The sequence below is a fragment of the Petaurus breviceps genome, unplaced genomic scaffold (assembly GCF_028583685.1).
Source record: "Petaurus breviceps papuanus isolate PSGF00001 unplaced genomic scaffold, PetGlider_PUasm1.0 126, whole genome shotgun sequence".
Classification (NCBI taxonomy): Eukaryota; Metazoa; Chordata; class Mammalia; order Diprotodontia; family Petauridae; genus Petaurus; species Petaurus breviceps.
In genome coordinates this window covers 55526157-55549045 of record NW_027185655.1, presented here as the reverse complement: position 1 = coordinate 55549045, position 22889 = coordinate 55526157, and the positions used below count along the sequence as shown (strand labels likewise).

The following is a 22889-nucleotide window of genomic DNA, read 5'->3' as shown; positions in this document are numbered from 1 at the left end:
TTGAAGTTTGTGTGAGTAGGTGTAAGCATTGGAGTTAGCATGATGGACTGAATTCTAAAGAATTCTAGGGCACATTTTCTAGTCTGAGGAAGCTGAGATTTCAAGTCATGAAGTGGTTGCACACTAGGAAGCAGGCACAGCTCACTAGTAATTCAGTATTAGAGCTGAGGTCCCTTGATTCTCAAGTTCAGGACTGGGATAATGGCGATGGAAATGGAAAAGACAGAAATCACATATTGGACATTTTTAAAGGTGTGGTTTATAGTTTAATCTTTAGTCATAGTAGAGATTCCTTCATATATTATTTAGTTTGTTTCATTCTACCATGTGTGTTCATTACCTAGCTAGGTCAGTCCTAAAAAAATAACTTAAGGGGATAGAATATTTATTGAGGTACATCTGAGAAACTGGAGAAAAACATACATCTTCTGTGGAGCCATTGCAAGACCCTTGTGATGCTTAATAGACGTCTTTAGAATATTTAAAAATAGAGCTGTGAAGAACAGTTGCAAAGAGTTGGAAGAGAAAAGCATTTTTAAAAATTGTATCTATATTTATAGAGATTAATAATACCCATGAAGGTAAGCGTGAGTACAAAGAGTACTCTGATTGTAAGTAGGAAGGTTGTTAAAAGATGTAAATGTACTAAGTCTATTTCAACCAGTACAAAGAGAGCATATTGTTCATCTTTTGGAAAAGCATAAACTCTTACAGGTAAACGGACTTCCCATTAAGAAACATTAAGAGAAGATTTAATGTATGGATATTATTACCTAAAAGAGTTAGCTTTTATAGGATCCCTGAGTGGCAAGGCCATCTGTGCTGAACTGACTCAAAATACTATCATAAGTCCATAATGCAGAATCAGCTCATATTTCTTTGGTTCTACAATGAGTAAAGAAACATAGTCTTGGAAAAGTAAACTAACACCTATGAAATTATTGTGATTATTATTACACTTACCTAAATTGACATCACACTTGAAATTCATTGGCGTAATTAATTGAGACCTTTTTATGATGGAATTGAGTGGGCTACCATAACTATACTGAGAGAATAAGCAGGACAAGATGGATATTCAAATGCATTAATGCCATCTTGGGTAGGTGGATGTTTAAGAGTGAAAATAATTGATAACTTTAATGTCAGAAGCTCCCTCCTGATAAAAGGAACTTGAGTCACTTTGGGAATCTCTACTGACTTGTTTGCTCCCATCTAAATGAACCCAGGGAATGCAGACATTTGGCTCATTTTGCACCACTCTGGTGGCAATTAGGAATGCCAGTGCCTTATATCTCCTCAGGTGGCCATCGGCTCTTAAGCTAGCAAGGAATTAACATAGACTAGATTTTATTTATACAGCAAAGGATATAATAATGGCTCCTATTTAAGACAGAGTCAAAAAAGACCTCCTTCCCCCCATTCTAATCCCTGTTGCCCTTATGCCCTTCCCTTCCTCCTTAAGAAGACAATATGGTGCCCTGTAAAGAATCGAGATTTGGGATCAGGGACCTGGATTTAAACCCTCCCTCTGCTCTGTCTTGTCTTGCTATCTGTGTGAGTTAGAGGACCTAACTCTGTTATTTATGTGACTTTGGGTGAGTTAGTCAGTCTTTCTGGGCTTCAATTTCTACATCTGTACAATAAAGAAGTTTGGTGATGAGCCATGAGGTTCATTCCAGCTCCAAATCTTGTTATTCTTCTCCCCATCCCAAAGGAGACCTGCACTGTGCTGTGACTCACATTGTTGTCAGGGGACAAGGACAGAACTTCCACATGTGTCCCTGCCTCTCAGTCACTCTTCCTGTTTTATTCATTTCTGTTGTTCACAACTATGGCTCCACGTCCTGGTCCCTCTGCTACCACAGATATGGTTGCTTCTTCTTCCAGGAGATGGTGGTAGCAGCACTCAGGCAGCTGAACCTAGAGAAATGGACAGTGTTTTAGGGAGAGCCAGGGCCAGGATGACCCTGGGCTATTTACTCTCTCCAGAAGTGGGTACTAGCTGAACCAGGCAGGGGTTGATTGTGTTCCAGTTTCTTCATGCCTAGGGCCATGATGACTCTGACCTGGTTTCCCTTTCTGTTCCTTTTAATGCTAAAGCCCTCCATTTTTGCTCTGACATTCCTGGTCTTTTCCCTTGATTCTGGTTTGGCTTTGCCCTATGTTTCTAATAGATCTGGGCAGATTTCATTTATGATTTCTTGAAATATGGTGTTCAGTTTTAAATTTTAATTATGGTTATGGGGGGAATCCAAGGATTCCCAAATTATTTCTCCTTATCCTGCTGTCAGTTGCTTTTGATATCAGGTATCTTTCATTTTCTTCAGTTTGCCAATCTTTTAATCTTGTTCCAATATTTCCTTGCTGTCTCATGAAGTTGTTGATTTTAATTTAGTCTATTGTATTTTTTCAGGTTATTTTTTTTGTTTAAATTTATCATTTTCTTTTTTGTTACTGATTCTCCCTTCAATATCTTTCCTCTCTCTCTCTCTCTCTCTCTCTCTCTCTCTCTCTTTCTCTCTCTCCCCCCCTTCCTTTCCCTTGCACTAATATGTCCATTATCAGTGCTGTTCAACCCAGAAACATTGACCTCCATTTCTGATCTGGGTTACTTCACCCCTCTTTAGGTATCCCGGTAGTTCTTCCCTTGGAGTCTTACCATATTGGTGTTAGACTTAGTGTGAATACTGGATCAGTTTTAGCTTCAAAACTCCTGAGCTCAAGCATTCCACCAATCTCACCTTTTCCCAGTAGCAGGGATTACAGGCATGTATCACTATGCCTAGCAATTTTGATTCTCTTGTATCATTTCTTCAACTCATTCCAGTGGGCCTTATGGAACTCCTTTTATTTTTTTTTCTTCGAGTCTTTGCTTGCAGTTCTTATGGAGATATTCAGTTTCTTTTGGGAGTATCTCTAGATTTTCACTAATATTTCATATTTTTGTTTTCTTTGGTTTACAAATTTCTCCAGCTCTTTGGTCTTCGCTGGGGCTTTGTGCCAGGGTCATGCCCTTACTCTCTGCTGTACTTTTGGTGGGGTATAAGGACCTGTTTAATCTCATACTGGGTCCCTGGGCTGACCTCTGTCTCCCATACTTAGATCTCCCTGGATCTTTGGAATTCAGAGCACTGGATCTTCATGGATTCTGAGCATTGCAACACATCAGTAGTCACAGGTAACATGCCTGCTGTTACTCAGGTATTTCCAAGGATCTTACCCTGGAGCTTTCTGACAACATGCTGAGACTTCCTCAGGTGAGCCCTCCACTCTTTTTGCCTTCAAACACAGAACCTCATCCTGTTTCTGGTCATGGTGGGAGGCTACTCTGTGCCAGCATTGGTTTTGTTGGAGGGGTCTCATTGCCTATTGCTTGTGGGTTTCTGGCTGACTTTTTGTGTACTGCTGGGGTCAAAGAAGTAATTCAGATTTGAATTCTTGATCATTATTCAATCTGATGTGAATGCCAGTTTTGCTGGAACTGGGTGGTCTGCTTTCTAGTCAGTCATCTTGGCAGGAAGTAGCCTCCTATTTTCAGCTACCAGATTTAGGGTGACTTTTTGTATGTACCTCATCTCGCCCAGATACTGGATGGGCTATTTGCTACTTATTCAGCATCTCTTTCAGAATCTCAAGATTTGTGAAAGGCATTCTTCCTTTTCCTTTCCCTTTTTCCTCCCTCCCATTCTTTGTTGTTCTTTTAGGTGGCTGGGTTGCCATGAAAATTAGCTACTTTTGAAAGCCCTTGGAACATAAAAGAGGGGGAAAGAGTTGAATGTCATTGTCCCAATGATTTCTGCCATCTGGTAGAACCATAGGAGCTTGTTTTCTGGGTCAGAAATTACTACAGTTGTTGGCAACCTTAAGGGAAATTTGTATAAAAGGTATGAGTAGAATTGTATAAAGTTTCATTTTGTGTAGAAATATATATAATGTGACAGCTGGTAGTCAAATCCAAGTTAGAGAGGTAGGTAGCTTATATGTCAGATTTGCTCATGGTAAACTTTTGGTAAGTCTCAGGTCTAAACAATATCACAGCAAAAACAAAAACAGCAAAAATACTACCTGTAAAACTAATCAGTTCAGTGACCAACCATGACCTCAGAGGACTGAGCGAGAACCATTCTAACTCACCTTTTGATAGAAGGTGTAGAATGAGATGGATATTTTGAGACATTGCAATTGTGGTTTGGTTTTGACTTCTTATTTGAAACAAGATGATGCTTTTCTTTTTTTTTTATTTGGGGACTAGGAGGGTTTGTGAGTGAGAGATGTAAAACGACAACAAAAAACCTAGCTACAATATTTTTGTAGTTGACACTAAGCAAAGTGTTAATTATTGTATGGAAAGAATATTAGTCTGATGGAAGCTGGGGACCCAAGCTTCAGTTTTAGCTTTCCTATCAACTAGCTATGTGACTTTGGTAAAGTCACTTTCCTCTTTGGGACCTCAATTTTCTCATTTGTAAATTGAAAGATTAGATAAGGAGTTCTTAACCTGGGGGTCCATGGGTAGATTTCCCATGAACTTAGATGGGGAAAAAATTCATCTTTATTGTTTTTACCCTCTAATTGACATTTAGCATTTCTCTAATTCTGATTTAACCCCCTCCCCCACATGCTATGTTGAGAAGGGGTTCATAGACTTCACCATACTGCCTAGGGGTCTATGACACACAACAAATTTAAGAACCCCTAGACTAGATGGACTTTTTTTGGACCAGATGTAATTTCAGTGGTATAGGAAAACCCTTGATAAGTAAAGCCCCTCTGCCAATGTAGCTCAGTATGTACTCTGCAAGTACAGTCTTTGAGAATTGGTGGGATCAGGGGAGAGGAGAAAGAAATGAACGGTTAAGGGACTTGCTTATGGTCACATGCTCAGCATATATAAGAGACAGGATCTGAACCCAGATCTTTCTGACTAAAGTCAGCTTTTTTATTCCTCAGGTAACACTGCCTGTTGAAATGTATTCTCTTCATGTCTCTTCAAACTCTAAAATCTTTGATTTAATGCTCTGATTAAATGCTTTGCTTTAATGATTCTCTGATTAAATGCTCATTGACTTAAGTTCTGATGTGTTTGAGAAAGAGGTACAATGTTTTACTAATATCATGGATTAGAATTTTAGTAGTGGTTTGTATTCTGATTTTCCTGATTTCTTGATGTTAGTTAGGAAGCAGGAAGATTCAAGTAAGAGAGAGAATACGACTCGGGATAGACTGATCTTGCCAAACCTGTCTCCCTTTAATAATGATAGTAATCATAAATTACTTTATACATATTATCCAATTTGATCCTTACAACTACCATGTGAGGTAAGTCCTATTATTATCCCCATTTTATAGATGTGGAAACTGAGGCTATGTGACTTCCCAGGGATATGTAGCTTTTAAGTGCTTGGGTGGTATTTGAGCTCCTCTTCCTGACTCCAGATGCAGTGCTTCATCTTCTGTGCCACTTAGCTGTAAATCACAAAAAATAAATATTTGTGAATTAAAGATAAGTCCATGTTTTTCTTTCATTTGCAAAGGAAACACTGCTTAGAAAGGGTTATTTGAAACAAGATTTATATGTTCCTTTTAATTCAAAGTTGCCAAATTAAAAAAGATGAATCACCAAAAGTTTTTGTTGGCCTTCAGCTTTGAACAAAAGAACTTTTAAGTGGTTTCCAAGCTTAGTCCTAAGGTCCGCCCCCCCCCTTATTCTTAATTAAAGACCAAATTACAAAACATTTGTCAGTCACTCATTTTAACTTTAAATCTTAATGAGTATACAATGTTATTGAAGAATAGCCACCACTCAATATTCAAGCACCTACTATGTGCCAAAACCTGTGCCAAGCATTGGTGATACAAAGAAAGGTGAAAAACAAAAAAAAATTCTTTGCCAACATCAGCTACGAGACCTGTTGGGGATGTGAGCTGAGGATATTTTAAAAATTGTAGCATAAAGTACTATTATATTGCATGTGATATAAAAGTAATGAGAAGGCTTTCATTATAAAACACATATTTGATTTATCTCCTTGGAGCATCTTCTGACTACATGACCTTTTTTGACCCCAAAATTCAGTCTTCACATTCAAAATAATTTCCTCCTCAAAATCCTAGCTTTTTCTTCCCTGTATTTCCTTTAAAAAAAAGCCTCTTTCTCTGATTTTCTCCTCCATATCACTTATATTAGAAAAAAAAGTAATTTTTTTAGGAGCCTTTTAAGGACTTTCCAAGTAAAAGGCATACTGGTGATATTTGTACTGAGTGTTGGAGGCAGCCCTCCCCCACGCAGTTGACTGTTTTATGTAGACATTTTGTTTAAAATGCTGCGGATGTGTATAGAAAGCCTAATTCTGGGTACAAATTATGTTTTCTTCTACTGTCTCTTCTATAATCAGTGTTCTCATGAAATGTTTCATCTTTCTGTCTTAGCTAAAAACAGTCGTGTGGTTTTTGAGAGATACATGTTGTCATTCATTTAAGGGAAAGTTTATACTGTCAGCCTAAGTTTATGCTTGTTGGGATTCTTGAATGTAAATCTCCGATAATGAGAAGGAAGAGACATCATTATAAAGTAGCTGTTAAGATGAAATTATCTTCTCCTCTTGGCTGCCTCACTGTTTTGCCAAGCTCTAATGCTTGGGTCAGTTGAATATTTTTAGAATAGGGAAATGTCTTTAGAAAAACAAAAGTTGATGCCAGATCAACAAATCTGTGTATTCTCTTGACTCTTTTTATGTTCTGGTATTTGAAGGTCAGTGAAACCAGACTGAACTCTTTTACTGTGATGTGAAATTTGCATTATTGGTTTTTTATGGATTTCACATATATATTCTACATATTGGAAATCTCTATTGCGTTTTGAACTGGGTATGAAACTATGAACATAATATACTTGCCTTATCTTCTTTTGCTCTATTTTGTGGATCTTTTTGGTTCTCAAACTTAAAAAAAAGAGATTAGTTTCAAGAAAATTCTTGTTTCAAGGGGTCCAAAAAAGAGAATTTTCAGTAGAAAATTAAGCTATAAAATTTTTAAGGTGAGTCATTTAACTGCTTCCCTTTTTTTTCATCTGTAAAATGATTGCATGTGGTTTATCTTTGGTGGAGATGGTGGGTGGAATATTAAGATAATAATGTAATTAATGACATTGCTTATTAAGTGCTTTAAATTATTCTGGTCCAGTTTTTTTTAGTAGATTTGTCATGTTCAAAATGTTGCTTCCTCCTGTCCCAGAAAAGAGAAACCCAATACATTTGTTTCCCTATGACCTCTTCATAGATTTTCCTATAGCTGTTGATATTGTTATTGCTGCATGTGCTAGGGAGAAACTGAAGAGTGCTTCATACTTAGCTTTTCTTATGAAGTTATTCTTGGACTTGGTAAATACTGAGCTTATTCACTTTCTACCAAACTCGATTCTATGGTCTGTACTTGTACAATGGTGCTCCCATTTATAATTTCCAAATTCTTTTTAATCTTCAATGTTCTTGGTAAAGATGAGCTTTTTAAAGAAGGGTTGAAAGAAAAATTAATTTTGAGTGTTAATTTCATTTGACTGTTTAGTCATGGAGCAAAGAGAAGACAAGAAATGCTGAACAGGTTATATTCTGATGCTGGTGATAGAATTATCCCAGGGCTGAAAATCCAACCACACCCATAAGCTAAAGAGGAATCATATATCAGTGATGAAGAAAATGTTGTGTGAATTTAAAAAAATCTGCTATTAACATTAACATCTGAGCAGCTAGGTGGTACAATGGATAGAGTACCATGCCTGGAGTCAGTAAGACCTGAGTTCAGATCTGACCTCTGACACTTGCTAGCTGTGTGACCCAGGACAAGTCACTTAAATCCACCTCAGTTTCCTAAAATGAGCTGGAGAAGGAAATGACAAATTCCTCCAGTATCTTTGCCAAGAAAACCCCAAATGGGGTCATGAAGTATCAGACACAACAGAAATGACTGAATAACAACAACAAATTAAAATATCACATATACACAATCTTTTCTCCTCTGATGCTGCCAGTAGTAGTATTCTGATGCAGGTCCTTACCTCCTCACAGCTGGTCAACTGCAATAGCCTTTAATGCGATCCCCTGCCTAAAGTCTCTCCCATTCCAATCCATAACCACTCAACCATCAGAATGACCGTTCTAAAGTACATGTCATAAAGTGCATGTCAGACGTGTCCTAAACTACAGTGGTTCTTTCTTACTCCCAAGGTCACATATAAGATCCTTTTTGACCTTTGAAGATCTTTATTACCTTGTCTCCCCTCCTACCTCTCCAGTCTTCCTACACTTTAGTCCCCTCTATACTCTTCCATCCAATGACAGGGGCCTCTTTGCCATCCTTTGCACAAGGCCTTCCATCTCCGGACTCTGCATTTTCACTGGCTCTCCCCCATGCCTGGAATTCTGTGCTACTCTCCCTTCCAGGCTCCTCTGGCCTCCTGCAAGTCCCAGCTAAAATTGCACCATCTACAAGAAGCCTTTCCTGCCCCACCATCCTCCTCTTTTGACTGTCTTTCACTTACCTTCTTTGCTTGTTGTCTCCCCTATTAGGTTATAAGTTCCTTGAAGAAAGGGGTTGTTTTTCTCTTTTCACCCAGTGTTTACTGAGTGCATATTGACTTAATAAAGAATTAGAAACCATGATGGAAACATGAATTTCATTGACATGACTTTTCAGTTGTTCAGTACAGTTCAGTAAGAGATACACGTGGGGGGCAGCCAGGTAGCACAGTGAGTAAGAGCACCGGCCCCAGAGTTGGGATGACCTGGGATCGAATCCAGGCTCAGACACTTAGCGCCCATCCAAAAACACCTGGCCGTGTAACCTTGAGCAAGTTACTTAACCCCAATTGCTTAGGGGCGGCCAGGTGGAACAGTGAATAAGTACACTGGCCCCAGAATTGGGATGACCTGGGATTGAATCCAGGCTCAGATACTTAGCACCACACCCAGAAATAATTGGTCGTGTAATCTTGAGCAAGTTACTTAACCCCAATTGCTTAAAAAAAAAGATACACATGAGTACTATATCAATATATTATATAATATTACTATAATTGTAATATTCTATATTAATTAATATTATGTTTAATATATTAATACTTAAATGGTTCGAACAATGCAGTTCATCATCAATTCAGTCTGCAACCCTTATTGATAACCTTCCATAATTTTTTTTATTTTTTAAAAATGTATTTATTTTTAGTTTACAACATTCAGTTCCACAAGCTTTTGAGTTCCAAATTTTCTCCTGCTCCTTCTCCTCCCCCTTCCCCAAGATGGTGTGCAATCTGATATAGGCTCTCTATATACATTCACATTCAACATATTTTCACATTAGTCATGTTACAAAGAAGAATTATAACCAATGGAATGAACCATAAGAAAGAAGAAACAGAAGAAAACAAAGCAAAAAAGAGAGAGAACAAATAGTATGCTTCAATCTGCGCTCAGACTCCATAATTCTTTCTCTGGATGTGGATAGTATTTTCCATCATGAGACTTTTGGAGTTGTCTTAAAACCTTGCACGGCTGAGAAGAGCCTAGTCTATCAAAGTTAGTCATCACACAAGGTGGCTGTAACTGTGTACAATGTTATCCTGGTTCTGCTCCCCTCACTCAGCATCAGTTCATGTAAGTCTTTCCAGTTTTTTCTGAAATCTGCCTGCTCATCTTTTCTTAGAACATAATAATATTCCATTACATTCATATACCACAACTTGTTCAGTCACTCCCCATTTGCTGGGCATCCCCCATAAATTTTTGTAGGACTTTTACCCAGTGCATTGAAGGCATACCTTTAGCACTTGGGATATTCCTGTTGTCCATTACTCTCTCTACCAGTCTGGCCCACCTCCTTTTCTGACCACATGTTTTCCACATAATATCTTTTATTCAACTTCTCATATACAAATATTCATTTGGCAACTTGTTTTTGAGTGGAAAAAAAGGTACATAATTATACCCTCAAAATACAACTACTTTTTTCTACCTTTTTCTGTTGCCCTTCAGGTCACCCACAATTCTTATTCTTCAGAAACTGTGGTATTCTAGGATTTACAAACTTCTAGCATTATTAGAAAAATATTGGTATTAAAAAGATGGGGTTTTCTGAGATTTGTATCAACTTATACAAAATGAAATGAACAGAACCAGGAGAGCATTGTACACAGTAACAGTGGTAGTGTATGATGATCAATTGTGAATGACTTAGCTATTCTCAGCAATACAATGATCTAAGACAATTCCAAAGAATTTATGATGAAAAATACTATCCACCTTTAGAGAAAGAACTGATGGAGTCTGAATGCAGATAGAAACATACTTTTAAAACTTTCTTTCTTTTTCTTTTTTTTGTCTGTTTTCTTTTGTCACATGACTAATATGGAAATATATTTTGCATGACTGCACATGTATAATCTATATCAAATTGCTTGCCTTCTCAAGGAGGAGGAAGGGAGGGGAGAGAATTTGGAACTCAAAACTAATGAATATTAAAGATTGTTTTTACATGTAATTGAGAAAAGGTAAACTAAGAAAAAAGATAGGGTTTTGTGTCAGCAAGTATTGACAGTACTGGGCAATTTCTTAAATGCCATCCAGTCCTCTCTCTTCAACCTCTGGAGTTCTGGTCCTACCTCATCATACATCTGTAGTGACTTCCAAGATATATTAAATCATAGTCTAGACAGTACACATTCTTTTTTTATACTCTGTTTATTTTTTTTTAGTTTTCAATATGCACTTCTATAAGATTTTTAGTCACATATTTTCTCCCCATCTCTCCCCTACCCCCTGCCCCAATATAGCAAGCATACTGAGCACCCCTTCCCCCAATCTGTTCTTTTTTTTTTCCCCTTCCCCCCCCCCCCCCCACATTACTTTCTTGTAGGGCAAGATGGATTTCTATACCACATTTCCTTTATATCTTATTTCCCAGGTGCATATAAGAAATAATCTTTAACATTTGTTTTTAAAATTTTGACTTCCAGATTCTTTCCCTTCTTCCATCCTCTCCCCCTCCACTAAGAAGACAAGCAATTCAATATAGCTTGTACATGTGTAGTCACAGAAAACATTTCCATAGCAGTTACATTATGAAAGACTATATTTCCCTCCATCCTATCCCAGCCCCCATTTATTCTATTTTCTCCTTTGACCCTGTCCCTTTTCAAAAGTGTTTGCTTCTAACTATCCTCTCCCCCAATCTGCCCTCCCTTCTGTCATCCCCCCTCTTATCCCCTTCCTCCCTACTTTCCTGTAGGTTAAGATACACAATTGAGTATGTATGTTATTCCCTCCTTAAGCCAAATTCAATGAGAGTAAGGTTGATTCACTCCCTTTCACGTTTCTGCTCTTCCTCTCCATTGTAACAGTTTTCTCTTGCCCCTTTTATGTAAGATAATTTACCATATTCTATCTCTCCCTTTCTCCTTCTCCCAATATATTTCTCTCTCACCTCTTAATTTTATTTTTTAGATATTACCCCTTCATATTCAACTCATCCTGTGCTCTCTGTTTATGTATACCTGTACACACATATGTTGTGTGTATATATTTCCTTCAACTATCCTTATACTGAGAAAGGTCTCATGAGTTATAATTATCATTTTTCCATGTAGGAATATAAATAGTTCAACTTTAATAAGTTCCTTATGGTTTCTTTTTCTTGTTTACCTTCTCATGCTTCTCTTGCTTCTTGTATTTGAAAGTCAAATTTTCTGTTCAGCTCTGTTTTTTTTTCCAGCAAAAATACTTGAAAGTCCTCTATTTCATTGAATGACCATATTTTCCCTGAAATATTATACTCAGTTTTGCTGGGTAGGTGATTCTTGGTTTTAATCCTAGCTCCTTTGACCTCTGGAATATCATATTCCAAGCCCTTTGATCCCTTAATGTAGAAGCTGCTAGATTTGGTGTTATCCTGATTGTATGTCCTCAATACTCAAATTGTTTCTTCCTGACAGCTTGTAAAATTTTCTCCTCGGCCTGGGAACTCTGTAATTTGTCTATGATATTCCTAGGAGTTTTCTTTTTGGGATCTTTTTCAAGAGGTGATCAGTGAATTCTTTCAATTTCTATTTTGCCCTCTGGTTCTAGAATATCAGGGCAATTTTCCTTGAGAATTTCTTGAAGGATGATGTCTGTGTTCTTTTTTTGATCATGGCTTTCAGGAAGTCCAATAATTTTAAATAATCTCTCCTGGATTTATTTTCCAGGTCAGTAGTTTTTCCAATGAGATATTTCACATTGTCTTTTATTTTTTTTCATTTGTTTGGATCTGTTTTATAGTATCTTGATTTCTCATAAAGTCATTAGCTTCCATTTGCTCCAATCTAATTTTGAAGGAATTATTCTCTTTAGTGAGTTTTTGCAATTCTTTTTTCATCTGGCAAATTTGGCTTTTTAAGGCATTCTTCTCCTCGTTGGCTTTTTGGGCCTCTTTTGCCATTTGAGTTAGTCTTTTTTTTCCCTGAGGGTGGAAGGTAGGGCAATTGGGGTTAAGTGACTTGCCCAAGGTCACATCGCTAGGTTTTTGTGTTAAGTATCTGAGGCCAGATTTGAACCAAGGTCCTCCTGACTCCAGGGCCGGTGCCCTATTCACTGCACCACCTACCTGCCCTAGTTAGTCTATTTTTTAAGGTGTGTTTTCTTCAGTATTTTTTTTGGATTTCCTTTAGTAGCTTGTTGACTCATTTTCATGGTTTTCTTACATAATTCTCATTTCTCTTCCCAATTTTTCCTCTATTTCTCTTACTAGATTTTCAAAATCCTCCTTGAGCTCCTCCATGGCCTATGACCAATTCATATTTTTCTTGGAGGTTTTTGATGCAGGAGTTTTGACTTTGTCGTCTTCTTCTAGTTCTATGTTTTGATTCTCTTTGTCCCCCCAAAAAAGGATTCTATAGTCTGATTGTGCATCCTCTGTTTGCTCATCTTGCCAGCCAATTACTTGACTTTTGAGCTCTTTGCCATAGTAGAACTCTGCTTCCAGAGTGGAGAGTGCTGTGTCCCAAATTGCTGGGGTTTTGCACACCTGCTGTCAGAGCTTTTTCCAGGCACCTGCCTCAGAACTGTGAGGAGAACATTCTCTCCACAGCCTCAACAAGCTTTGCTGCACCAGTGCTCCTCATACTAGGACTACCACCCAAGACTGTGACCCAGATCCAAGCAGGGCAAAGCAGGAGAATCCTGCCTCAGTGCCAGCAAAGAGATCCCTGCCAATGCCCTCTGGACAGTCACTTGGTCCCCCCATGACCTGTAGGCCAGGAGCCAGAAACAGCAATAGCAAAAGCAGTTGCTGCCACTGTCACCTTTGCTGCCCTGGGGGCAGGGGCCGGACTGTGTTGTTCTCTCCCTGGATCAACAGGGTTCTCCACTGCCCTTTTACTTTCTCTTTGGTGTTTATGGGTTGAGAAGTCTGGAAACCACCACAGATGCCAGTGATTCACTTTCCGGAAGTCTGCTCTGGCTGGTCTGTGCTGCTGGTTAGGGCCATCCCAGCTCTGGGCCCACAGGGCTCATGCAGGACTGTGCTTGGCTCCCAGCTCCATGCAATAGACCCTTCTTGTTGGCCTGATGGCTGCCTTCAGTGGGAGATTTGTTTCTCCCTCTCACTTTGTGGGTTCGGTAGCTCTAAAATTTGTTTAGAGTCATATTTTACAGGTTTTGGAGGTGGTTGAAATGGGAGCTCAAGCAAGTTCCTTCTTTTACTCCACCATCTTGCCTCCACCGAGTACACATCCTTTATCTGTTTCTTTCCTGTCTAGATTTTTAAACCAGTATCTTTAAAATGGTTATTAAGCTTGTTGAAGAGGCCCTATATTATTCTGAGTCTTCATGAGATCAGCATAATTTCATCCACATGCAAAGATTTAGAGAATCTTACCATCTATAGGGAATATCTTTTCCATTCAGATTCTGAATATCATTATGACTTTGGTGATTCCCTCTGAGGAATGTAATAATAGCCCTATTCTGTAACTTACTGAACAAAGTTATCTTTGTCCATCCAAATATCAAGGACTGTATCTTAAAATATTTGATACTCCTATCTAGAGGGCAAACTTTAGAGCTATGTTTTGCCCTAGTGAGTTGATGATTAAAAAAAAAACTTGTTAAATTTATTTTTTCAATGACAACTTTCCTCCTGACTCACTTCTCACTTCCTTTAAAGAAAAAAAGAACAAAATCCTTGCAACAAATATGCATAGTCAAGCAAGATGAATTCCCACACAGGTCATGTCCAAAAACCATATATCTTAATTTGCCCCCTGAACCCATCACCCCTCTAAAAGGATGTAGGCAGCATGTTTCATCCTTGGTCTTCTGGAAACCTTGATAGTTAATCATTGTGTTGATTAGAGTTCTTAACAAAGTTTTTGGAATTAGATGCTTGTTAAAATAATCAACCAACCAAGACCAGGGGATCTTGTATCTCTATGCTTTTGAATAATTTGTCCACAAAGATGTCTACATCTTCCATAGTGAAGATGCTTACCATAGACTGTTACTTGTACAAGCCTGTTATTCCCTTCCTGTTATTATCAAAGTTATCCTTAATACATGTGTATCTCATTCTCATAAAGATTTTATAGAGATGAGAAAGGGGGTTGATCATTTTATAACATAAGTTTTAAATTTTTCCCCTTTAATTACTCAGTATCTTCCCTTGTTTCAGTATCTTGGAAATGCATTCCTTGATACTTCCATTGTGTTTTGAGGGTATAGTTACGAAACTTTTTTTTTTCCCTCTCCTCTCCAAAAAAACTTGCTGAATGCAAAGAACTTTCCAGGCCTGAAGCCAATGGCTACAAGGGATGAGTCTTGGTAGTTCTCATAGTGAGCTGCAAAACTAAATTAAAGCTAAGGCATTTCTCCTTAGTACTGGCAGCTAAATTGTAATCCTATTTCATGATATAAAATACAAGCAGTACCAGGCCCTGGAAATGCCCAAATGAGCATGTCTTAGTTGGGCTCTTCCGGTGGCTTTCCAATGGCAGTTGATGGCTGGGTTGGAAGCTATGCTGAGTAAATTCAGGACCTGGCCCAGTAGGTGCTTAATGACTTCAGTGTGGGTTTTTAATCTCCTGCCCAAAGAGTTATCTTACTTGTCCAGACAAGCTGTTCCCCACTACAGGAGGGTGTGGGAAAATTAACACTGCCAGAACAACTAGAGGCAGGAAGAAAGAGGGAGACTGAAGTTTGAAATGAATTACCTTAATATTTAATTTAGTGCAGCCCTGCAGAGGTCCAACTTTAAATCTCTGTAATGTGTAAGGGGAGTCTAGCTCTTTTCCAAAAAGGAGAAAAGAAAACAGAATTGGAGAAATATACAGAGTGCAGCCATCTTTAATGTTTGAATTAACTATTGGGAAACCTGAAACACTGGATGTAATAAAATGTTGACATCAGTTTCATTCAGCATACAGTAACTCTGGTGTATAAGGACATCTTTGGCACCAAAGGAAATCAGGAGAATAAAAGCAGCAGTCATCAGAATTTGAAGGAACCCACTGATTATTTCCATCTGTACATTTTACAGACCCCTTGCAAAAATCAGAAACCCAGGATTCAAGCTGGAGAGTAAGTATATTGAACCATGGAATACGTTTCTGTCGTTAGAGAAATCCAAAGTAAATGGGCATAAATCCTTCTTTAAAAGTTTTGAAATATGACAATTGTTTCCTTATGAGCTAAAGTCCATTTGTTAAAAATGCTGTTACATTTGAATAATTGACTGATTTTTATGCCTCATGTGAAAAATGTTGTTAAGGACCATGACTGTATTTCTTTTCCATACTTCTTTCTGGATGAGATTTTATTTTCAAATTAACAGCCCTGGACTTTTGAATTGTTTTTATTGTTATTATATTACTGTGGAAAGGTCAGTGAATTGCATGCCTGACATGAAATAGACAGAAGTTGTTTCTTAAATGGTCCTTTTGGGAAGACCTCCATTTGGGCCAGAAGGAGAAAAATGACTGTAGTATGAATCTGAGACCATTCTTCTGCTTTCTCCCAACAGAACTTTATTTTTTTTAATTTAAATTGCATTGTATTTTAAGTTGCAAATTGATGTATTATTGTGCCTTAGTTGAAGCAAAGGGGAGGAGTGTTCACTACTGTTGAGTTCAGTCTTCTGTGTTTGTCTATTAGAAGCAAATACTTTCGGATAAATACATATTGAATATTGATATTTTAGATATTGTACTTGGCTGGTTAACTTACTGACGTGAGTAAATAGCTACATTTCCCCTGGGGCAGGGAACCTGTGGCCTCAAGGACACATGTGGCCCTCCAGTTCCTCAAGTACGGACCTTTGACTGAATCCAAACTTCACAGAACAAATCCCCTTAATAAAAGGATTTGTTTTGTAAAACTTGGACTCAGTCAAAAAGTCACACCCAATGACCTAGAAGGTCCCCATGAGGCCGCTGGTTCCCCATCCCTGCCCCAGAGTTTCAGGAGAGTTACTGGGCTGGACACAGGGAAGGGACGTGATGATCAGTCTTTAGAGAGGAAACTGTAAAGATGAGTTGTTTGTAAGTGTATTTTATGTGTTTTTCTTTTACTCTTTTAAGAATAAAGTTTGGGGAATTTTGTTTTCCAGAGTCTTAGGTCCAGAGCTGAAAAGCTTTGTTTATAGAAAACACAGATTTCTGGGTTTATTATATCATTGATGGTTTGTACCTGGTACATAATAATTGTATGTCAATTCATTCACCTTTATTAGAGCTGAATTTATGTGTATCAAGAGATTCCACGGTTAATAGAAATCTACTATTGCATCAAATAGTGTAGTTTAAGGTGAAAATGAGACTAATAGGAGATTTTTAGATAAAGTACTTCCCATCTTCTACTCTAGATAAATGTAAGGCTTCTCAAAGAATAAATGAGAATGCCATAGCATTAGAAATACACTTTTGTAGAAATATTATTTTAACTTAAAATAGCAACTAATGGCAGATTGCAGAAGTCAGACAATTATCAATTCTCATTAAGATTTTTCTTATCCAGCACATATGGAAGGTTGTTTATAAACAGCTTTTTCAAAATGTGCATGTAAATTTAGGATAATATTTGGCAATACTTGGCCAGCTTGGCATTGCCAAGAACCTCCATCCTTTATACTTGTTTGGAATAGTTTCTTGGATATGATCTACACTGTGTGAGATTTGCTTTTTTCCCGCTAGCCCTGCAAACTTAATGACTCTCAGGAAACTTCTCTTTTTTTGTAAAGGAAAATTCACAGAATAATTCATCACAGAAGATTTAGAACTATGAAGACTGGGGGGAGGGTGCGAATCTTAGAATTCACTGCCAGGCCAGTCACACATTAGTGTTAGCAAACAGGCAGTAGTCTGAGTGGTTAGGTGTATTTATATTTTGTAATTAAAGCATATGTCTGAATATCTTGAACTGCACTTGGTGCTAATCTCAGAATAGCACTTTTCATTTCAATTACTTAATGAGTCAGATTTTCTCCTTTTATTTGGTACTCCCTGGGAATAAGTTAGACATACTGAAAAGTTGCATTTAATGCTTTTGGTCACTGGGGTCCTATTTGGTGAATTAATGCTTCAGTCCATTAAATGGGGCCCTAATGGCCTACAGCACTTAATCCAACTTGCAAGTGTGTCCTTTTTGAAGAAAACAGCTTATGGGTATTGGAGAATTTGGCTCCATATTTATGGAGTACATTAATGGTTATATCCATAAAATACATGCTATGGGAATCTAGGCCAGAATCTGTTTAAGAAGTTCATACAATTGTCTCAGTAGGTATCCTGGGTCAGTTTTCAGTGTAGGAGTGGCTCTGGGGCCTCAACAGGAATTCTGGGAGAGTTCTCCTGAGATGTTCATTTGCCCCAAATCTCCTGGGAGCATCTCAAAGTGCTGTGGCAGTGGAAGCCCCAGGGGGTTTTGATGCAGTCCTGTGTTCTTAGGGTCTGCCAGACATTTAGAACCAGCTCATCAGAAAATCAGGCATTCCTGGGCAGGCTGGCTGCCATGTTGGGTCTGCCTCAGTCTCTGTTCAGATTTGAAGTTAGTGGTAAAGCTGCCTCAGGGTTTGAGCTCTTGGATTCACTGGTCTAGGAGTAGCCACTTTGTGTTAATTGCTACTGGCTAATTATAGTTAATAGTGGGGTGATACTTGTGAGACTAGCTGGCATGGATCCTGTGATATCCTACATGTCAGAATATAATAAAGTGTTTTAGCCATCAGGGAAAAAAGAAAATTTCCTAAAGTATTACTAGGAAAATATTTTGTCTTTTTATATAGGGCATGTTTGACATGTTTTAAATGTGCCATTGCTGTCTACAGCTGATTCTATTCAGTCAAGTTATAGGACATGATATTATATGTATAATATTATCTTGCCCTCTGGCATTTAGCTAAACAGTTAGCAAGAAGTTATTGGAATTCTACTGTGTGCTTAATACTTGCAAGGTATTTGGGATGGGGAAAGGGAGAAAGAGAAGAGACATAGAAAAGAAATATAAAATATACTTCCTGCCCTCAGGGAGTTTTCAGTCTAATGAGGAAATAAGACTAACATACATGAAACATACAAGGGAATATGTGTCAAAATGTTGAATTTTATGGTACCAGTAGGAATGCAGGAGTTCAGATAAGAGGGAGATAAACAAGAAAGACGACCCCTCTTCTCTTCCAAGGATCCTCACCCCTTACCTATATACTCTTAATTTCATCTTTAACTTTGTTCTCATGAATTTTCATTTATCAATTACCCCCACTGCACTCTTTAAAAAAAAAAGTCTGGATCCGGGATTTTATCAACGTGGGTAAATACTGGTGGAGAATCTCCCTCCAATGATGTAGCCTAGCAATTGAGCTGTAACTTAGATGAGTTTCTAGAAAGCTGCCTGAGTTATTGAGAGATTAAGCGACCTTCCTGTGATCACATAGTGAGTATGATTTATAGGGAAGTTGTGAATCAGGTTTTTCTGACCCCAAGGTCAGTCTTCAATCCTCTAGGCTATTCTTTGATAAATTCAGTGTTTCCCTCTCTATATTACTTTCCTTTCCAATCAATGCCTATAAACATACTTAGATCTCTCCTACCTTCTCTTGACCCTGTAACCCCACTAAGCTATGGTCCTATTTTGCTCCATTCTTTTGAATATCAAATTTCTCTAGAAAGGGTTTCCATTTTCTCACCATTCATTCTCACCCCTTTGCAAATGTCTATCCCTGCTACCAGGGTGCTTTCTCCAATTGTTACTTTCCTAATCGTTCACTGAAACTTTCCCTCATTCCTCATTGTCCATAACTTTTGGGTTGCATTGGCAACTCTTCACTACTGCCTTCTTTTGGAAACTTTCTCCTCCATTGCTTTGCCAGATGCCTCAGGATCCTGGTTTTCCTCTGCCCCTCCCTCAATACTCCTCCTTCTTGACTGACTTCATTTAATTTTACCATCCTCCTAATGTGAACATAACTTAGGTTAGGGGTTCTTAAGGTGTGTGTGTGGGGGCATGCGTGCACATGCATGTGTGCGTGTGTGTGTGTGTGTGTGTGTGTGAGAAAGAGAGAGAGAGAGAGAGAGAGAGAGCCCTTTGTCAGTCTGCTAAAGCCTATGGACCTCTTCTCTGAATAATGTTTCTAAATACATAAAAAATATGTGTGATTAAAGAGGAAACCAATTATGTTGAAATAGTTAACAAATTAAAAAAAAACCAGTCCACAGGCCTATAACCCTGGGTGTAAAGCTCAGTCCTAGATCCCTAGCTTTTTCTCCTTCAGAAACATCAACATTAATGTTTGATCTCTTCAGCTTGAAAGATTCCCACATCTGTATCTTTAGAACCAGCCTGTGTTCTGAGTGTTATAACCCCCCATTTCTGTTTGCTAAATGTTTCTACTTAGACTTAATCATGCCAGACTCAGCATGTCTAAAAACAAACTCATTAACTATCCCCCAAAAACAGTTCCTTCTCCAAACTCTATATCCTTCTCCAAGTTCCCTAGGTTCAAAACTTTGGAGACATCTTTGACTACTTCTTTCTCAGCTTCTAAATTTTACCTGTCATGAAGACCTATTCCTTTCTTTTTTTCCCTTTAATTTAAAACTTTTCTTTTCAATTAATAAGCATGTTCCCCCCCTTCTCTTCTCTCTCTCCCTCAAATTGAGTGAAATGCAAAGCAAAGCCCTTACAGCTTATTCATTTTAAACAAGCTCCCATATTCAGCTTTGTCCAAAAATTGGAGTTGGTGGGTTAGAGTTGTAGAGTTAGGGTTAGGTTAGGGTTAGAGTCATATGTGGAATCAGAGGCATTTTAGGGTTAGGGTTAGTATCTTTAATGTATTACTTCTCTTTCCCAGGAAGGTAACTTATATTTTTCATCATCCATTTATTGGCAACTTGGTTGCTCATGAAATTGATCAGTATTCTTAAAAATTTTAATTTATTTGTTTGTTCCATGTCATTATTGTAGTATAAATTGCTGTGGTTCTGCTTACTCTACCCTGCATCAGTTCGTGTAAATCTTCCTAGTTTGTACTTCTCTTGGAGTGTTTGTATCCATATTATCTTTACTTTCTGCTTTGACTGACATGTTTCTGGTTCACACCTCCTCCCTTTACTGTTGTAATAACTCTAACTGGGTCCCTGTACTTGTAGTCTGTCTCCTTTACAACCTATGCTACATAAGGGTCCTACATAAACCTTCTTAAAACTTACTCTGTAAATTCCAGTCCTCTACTTTAAAAGAACAAAGCTTCTTTGATGCTGTAAAGTCTCCAAAATAAAATCCAAGTTCCTTAGCCTGCTACTTAGGACCTTTCATAATTTAATTCAATCTGCTGTCTCTTATCTTTCAAGAAACTGCCCAAGTTCCATTTCCTCATGAAGCCTTTTGCTCATAGCACATAGTGAGTTCTCTTTGATAGTATTTAGATTTAAAGATGAAGCAGAATTTGGATTCTGTTGAATGAAACCACCTCATTTTACATATGAGGAAACTGAGGCCCAGAGAAGTTAAGTGATTTGTTCAAGATCACACAACTAGTGAGTATCTGAGGTAGGATTCAAACTCAGATCTTGACTCCAAGTCACTACCATATCCAGTAGCTCCAAAGTTAAATCTTTGCTTTGTGTCACAATTTTGAATCTTATTGTATAATGCCATAAATTTTATTTATCTTCTTACAGGTATACCATATCTCTTCTGATAGATTGTAAGCTCTGTGTTGACAAGGGACTTATCATAAAAGTTTTGGTGGGAAGGGACCATCTGGACCACCCTGTAACTGATTAGAAATGTGTCTATATACAGCATCCACTTGAAGATGCCTAGTCATGGCGATTGGGGCAGCTAGGGGGCGCCATAGTGCATAGAGTGCTGGGCATGGGGTTAGGAAGACTCCTCTCCCAGATTTCTCGTCATTTCCTCCCTCTCTCCTCATTTCCTAGCTGTGAGACCCTGGGCAAGTCACTTAACCCTGTTTGCCTTAGTTTCTTCCTCTGTAATGTGCTGGAGAAGGAAATGGCAAATCACTCCAGTATCTTTGCCAAGAAAACCCCAAATATTTTCACAAGAAGTTGTATATGACTGAAAAACAACTGAACAGCAAAACCAAGTGATGGAAAAGTCATTACATCTCAATGCAACCCATTTCACTTTCAATTTTAGACATTTTTTCCCTTTTATTGAACAGAAATTTGCCTTCCTGAAATTTTCAGCAATTATTCCTAGTTTTGACTATTACAATGAAGCAAAAGAAGGTCAGTTCTTCTTTATTAGTCCTTAAGATTCATTCATAGACCACAATTTGACTCACCATTCCCCAGGCTATTTTGTTTCCAATTCTTGGTGACCACAAAAAGTGCTCATTCTCTACCTTTTAATGTATTCTCATACTGCATGAACATATCGTACTATGTCAGGTCCTTATCACATAAGGATATAATTTTTCTTTCAGATTGTAGTTAGACGATTGATTAAAAAAAAAACCCCAAGCAACCAGGTGCAAGAACTCATATTTATCTTTATACATTTCATTTTATTGTATTTAACCCATTTTGTAGGCTGCTGTGGTCTTTTTGGATCTGGAGTCTTCCATCCAGCCAGTGGTGTCTGGTAAATGTTAACAGCTGTCTCTGAGACATAATTTTAAGTTTAATCTGCATCATTAATATTTTTCTCCATCATTTTCTTAACTCTGACTTTATACAATTAACAGAACAATAAATCAAGTCCTAGTTTGTAGTGTTTATTGGTTTGAACATTGAAAACTGAACTATCAAGGCTATGGCTGGAGATGACTTCAGGAAATTCCTGCATCTGTCACAGTAACAGTATTTTGCAATTATATGTCAATTCTGAATTGTATAAGCATTTCATCTATGCCTTCATTCCCCATCTTTGACAAAATGTCAAGCAGCACAAGATGGAGCTCTTTGGCATTCCCAGTAGACTAGATACATTCTTCTCCACTGTTTGGGTTTGGTCATTCAGCCAGTTCCAAATCCAGCCAACTACACTAACATCCTTCCTGTAGAGCTCCAACTTGTTTTGTGTGAACATGAGAGACTGTCAGATGGCTGGTTGAAATTCAGCTGTACTTTGTCTGTGACACTGTGCAGGTCTACCTGACTAGTAATACCACCCCTCCCCCCCTTCCTATCTTCTTCCAGCCAAACAAAATAGGAAATGAAGTTATTTTGGAACGACTGGTTCCTATCTATCACTGCTTCCTTTTTCTGACACTGGCCCCTTTGCCCCCCATCCTCCAACCCTTTCCTTATACTTTTAATGTGTTCCTCCAAAGAACCTTTGTAAATGTTTTCTGAGGATGATAAAATTTTTGCAAAGCTATAAAATAAGTTAATGTGTGTCAGAAAA

General features: G+C 38.0%; 1 protein-coding gene across 6 annotated transcripts in view; it reads left to right on the top strand.

The window, feature by feature from the left end:
* Nucleotides 1–22889, top strand: part of STOX2 (storkhead box 2) — a 317208-nt gene that overhangs the window by 78278 nt on the left and 216041 nt on the right. The window contains exon 1 of one of the 6 annotated variants that reach the window (XM_069096451.1): nucleotides 3058–3260. The exons of 4 other annotated variants lie outside the window; for them this stretch is intronic. The gene's annotated coding sequence lies outside the window, so the exon portion shown is untranslated. Of the gene's footprint in view, nucleotides 1–3057; nucleotides 3261–11906; nucleotides 15603–22889 lie in introns of those variants that run through there. One more of the 6 variants, XM_069096459.1, reaches the window with a different exon arrangement.